General features: G+C 30.4%; 1 non-coding gene across 1 annotated transcript; it reads left to right on the top strand.

Moving 5' to 3' along the window:
* The first annotated feature begins 3,370 nt into the window (after window positions 1-3,370).
* On the top strand, window positions 3,371-3,456 carry LOC124897497. The gene has a single exon (XR_007054213.1). It is a non-coding gene; the product is annotated as a small nucleolar RNA snoR116 (small nucleolar RNA).
* The last annotated feature ends 1,349 nt before the right edge of the window (window positions 3,457-4,805 follow it).

Genomic DNA, 4,805 nt, shown 5'->3' on the forward strand with positions numbered 1-4,805 from the left:
TATCAAACATCACATTATAACATTAGTACATTACTATTCATTCTTCCTTCTTAGTGATCTGAGGGAAACAAGTGTAAAATTCAGAGGAAGATGGACAACTTCACAAGAAGCCATTGTAACAAGATTCTTGCTGTAGAAAAAATATCCAAATTAGGCATAATATGTAAACAAACACTCAAACTAGGCCTCGGTTGGCAAGTCAAAACTCCAACTTTGAGTAAGCACGTCTAGACACCTCAACTCGTCTCCACTAAGTTAAGAACATTCCAAGTTGATACCCTATGTAATTTGCTACGAGCTGTTATATAAAGGTATTAATTTGCTTGAGAAAAATAGTCATAATCACCTGGTAGTCCATGAGATTATATCATCAAGGTAAGGTGCAAAGACCACTCCTCATCTTTGAAATGCAAAAGAACTCTGATGTAGCACAACTCTGGCCCCAATAGAGCTAGTAACTAGTTCCATCATTGACCATGTAAACAGTCTTTCATCCTTCATGCGTTCCCCAGTCTGTGGAGGTAATGAGTGGATTAACCATAAACTTACACACCTCCTTCAAGGCCATTAAACAACCATGTGAACATTTTATCATGAGATGTTCGAATTTCAAGTAACTAATGGCTAATGCCATCTCGGTATATAAAGCATCCTGCATAACCGCGGATCCACCCAAGGGTGTGACATAGACATTCTACCTTAATACAAGCCCAAAGAGTACGTGTGATGTTGACGACCTTCCTAATGCAAGCATTAGCATGACTTGTAAGCTATCGGTCACACAAGAAACAATTTCACCTATCTCTAACCTCATTAGCTGCAAAACTGTGGAGACTGTTTGCTAATTTTGCCCAAAAACACATAGAAGATCTACAACTCTCACAGGTTACTCCAAGACTCTGTCGCATTCTTCATTGACGTCGGCGTGGTATGAACACTACTTCGCATCTATCAAATTTAGTTCGCCAAAAAAAACATACTTTCTCCGTCCCATTTTAAGTGTCATTCTACTTAGTGTAATTAGAAACAACTTAATTTTAAAATTCTACATTTTTTTTTTTTTACCAAAATCATCCTTATTTTTTCATCCAAACTTTAACTTCATCCTTATTATGTGTCACTTAACTTAAAACACCCTTTTAAGTTTTAAAAACTTGACCAAAAACATCCTTCTGTTATGTTTCCTATCTATTCCTAACGGAAGATTGTTTATTCACGTGACACATTTCTTTCTTCTTCCATATCTAATTCTAAGAAGAGTTTTATAAGACACAAGCTTTTGTCTTTTTTTATTTGGAGAGTGTCGTTCTCCCGCCTCCAAAGGACCATAAAAATTAAAATTGTCTTCTCGAGTGAAGTTTGTCTTGTGTGTAGCTTTATTTCTTGTGATATTTTGTCGTATAATAAAATCATGATATAATTAATTGAAATAATTATTTTAATATAGAGGTCAAGTAAAATGAAATAAAGTGAGTACATTATTTTATTCATTTTGCACTACTGCTCATATCTTGCCTTCGGCAGATTGTTTATCTCATGACTACTCCCTCCGTAAGAGAGAAGTGAGCATTACCCTGAACTCGTCGAATTTTATTCATGGTACATCTAAACTTTGATTGTTCTAAGTACCCCCGAACTTGTTGTTTTAGTAAGTCGCGAGGCCTTTTTTTGCTGACTGTCCAGTGCGTGTACACCACGCGCGTACACGTGAAAAAAAGTGTTGATGTGTTGATATGTATAATTAAGATTACAAAATTGAAAGAGTTTCATAGGAATGGAAATTGAAGTTTTAGATTGGATTAATAAACAAATGAAATTTTTTTTTAGATTAATAAACGGAATTTTTACAAAATTAATAAACGGATGAAATTTTTATTTCATAAACTAATTAATAAACTGAAGTTTTACAAAATTAATAAATGGATGATATATTTTTTAGATTGAAAGTAATGGAGGAAGAGGGATAATAAATAGGGAGAGAGGTAATTAAATTTTGTAAAAAAATTAAAGAAAAATGATTTTTTTTCATTTTTTAATCATGATAAATGCTGATTTGACCCAAAAAATACTCCATCACGCGTGTGATGGAGTGTGACTACAAACATTTTGCCACATCAACAAAAAAAGGTCACACGACTTACTAAAACAAGAAGTTTGGGGGTACTTAGGACAAGTCAAAGTTCAGGTGTACCATAAATAAAACTCGATGAGTTCAGGGGTAATAGATACTTCTCTCTAAATCTTTACCTATCGACTATTGAATTGGTCAATACTTTAACAAACAATAAATAATAGATTCGATTTTACTGTATCATAATTTGAATATAATAAAGTTGATGCTTTGAAAAATTCAATGAATTTAATAGCAAAGGTAAAATTAACATAAAATGAAAAATTATTTTTTGATTTTTCAAACTGGCTAAATATTAGAGCCAGGTCCATCCCCATTTTAGGCTCCCGATCCACGCACCAGTGTCAATTGGGCCTGGGCCTGAAGGGGACTGATTGGAGAATGAACTGGTAGTTTACTTATATAAAATTGGGTAATCCTCTCACCTCTTGATCAGTAATTCTTTGGCATTTTGTACAAATCTCTAGCAATTACTGGAATGTTACTTTTTTACTGTAGCTTTCCACATGTAAAAGAGATAGGAAGATATAATTGGGTAGAGAAAACGATGGACCATTATTTTCTTGGAGAAGGATCATACAAAGTAAGTTTTTAGTGTTCTTATGGAGAAGGAGGAACTTACATGGAAAGAAGAGTAAAAAAGTCACGTGAATAAATAAACTTTCGTTAGAAATGGATGAAAAACATAACAGAGCTATGATTTTGGATAAGTTTTTAGAACTTAAAAGGATGTTTCAAGTTAAAATTTGGGTAAAACAATAAGGATGATGTTGGTCAAAAACTCCTAAATTTTTTTCCATCTGTCCAAGGCAATTTTCGTCCTTTCCTACTCTTAACTCGTCCGGGGCATTCTGGTACTTTCAATAAGATGCAGTTTAGGGTTTAGCTGAGTTTCCCAGCCGCCTTAACTCTCTCTATATATATTCATCTACGCAATTTTCTCCCTTCATTATCAAATGTAGCCTCCCAAGTTACACAAAGTCGATATTTATTTCTATATTTCTCCGTATATCTTTTCTATAATTCCTTCGATTTAGAGTTTCAACTTGTTTTTCGTCTGCTTGTGAATTTATAAATCGTTTCTTTACTTCGTACTGGTCTGTAATGCTAGTATTTGAGTCTAAGATCTATCGAAAATAATTTTTTTATAAAGTTTGTGTACACATTAACTTCCTAACAATATTTATAATATTACACTGGTATATTATTGTTTGTAAATAACTAAATGTAGTATTTTTGAGGCTGTGATGATGAAAAATTATACCATCAAACTGTGAAAGCTTATGTATTAAGCTTGTTGATTCAAATACAACTCTCTGATGCCTCTGTCACTATGAAGAATTACGGAAAAGTTTATTTATTTTTTCTTTAATTGATTTTATTTGATGATGTAATGATACATATGTATCCATTTTAATTTTATAATAAAAGGCAATAAATTAGAGTCTCTGATGCACTTTGTTCATAGTGTAATCAGCGCTGTACCTTGCCAATAATAATGAAATAAAGAGCTGGAGATTCTGGCACAGGCATTCTTTTTCAAATGCATTGTGCATTCAGATGCCTCTACACTTCCAAATATTAATTTGATTTTATGATGAGTATTACAGTAAAGTTTTTTAATCTTTTTAAATTTAGAAAAATGTATAATTCTAAAAAAAAAAAAAAAAATTGTTTTTGATTTTTTTCAAATATCTTTCTTTTTTTTTTCAATAACAATGACAACAATATATTTAGTTTAATATTATGAATGGCGGAGAGAGATGATATACATGACAATAAGTTGTTTTTTTATGAACTTGTAAAATATAAGTAGAAATTAAAATACTCATAGAGAAATTATTCTAATAGGTAAAAGAAACATTACATTTACATTATAGAATGATATCAATTATTCAAAGTTGTTAAGAGTTATTTCATTTTTAAAAATTAAATGATTTCTGTCAATCTGGTTTGAAATCAAGAGACCATACTTTTGTTCGATGTGAATTCACTAGAACCATATGGAGAAGACTTCTTTCTTGGTCGAATTGGCCGGACTTTGTATCAACTACATAGACAAAACATTTGGACTAGACAATCAGAAACTCCAAGGGATCGTTTGGTGTGCGATATTAAAGTAAATAATTTCGGAACTGGGATAAGTTATCCACACATATGGTGGTATTACTATTCCAATATAATTGATCTTTGATATAAGATTATAAAATAATAAAAATACCCTCAAATCCTATGATTTTCATTTCACACATATATATATATTTCAGTTCAAGGAAAGAAATGATAGATCAAGGTATTATTCTAGTTCAATGTATATTTTCATTTCATTTCACACATATATAGATTTTTTATTTATGAATATATTATACGTTAAATTTATTTGAATAATTATTATACTTATTTATATATTTTGATTTCTTTTAAAAATAATAAAAATATTGACTCCATTGTTGAATTATATATTTTAAATTAAATAATTTTTTAATCACTTGAAAATTGATGTTGTATATATCAATTAAAATGAATCTTAATATTCTATATTAAATGAGTGATATTTGTTTAAATGAAGTGACATAAATAAAAAATTCTCTTTTACTTTAACAAACTTAAGTTTGAAGTTTTTATTTCAAGCTAAATAAAATGTAGTAAGATTTTTTTTTAAACAAAAAGGGCA

The sequence above is a fragment of the Capsicum annuum genome, chromosome 3, assembly GCF_002878395.1.
Source record: "Capsicum annuum cultivar UCD-10X-F1 chromosome 3, UCD10Xv1.1, whole genome shotgun sequence".
Taxonomy (NCBI): Eukaryota; Viridiplantae; Streptophyta; class Magnoliopsida; order Solanales; family Solanaceae; genus Capsicum; species Capsicum annuum.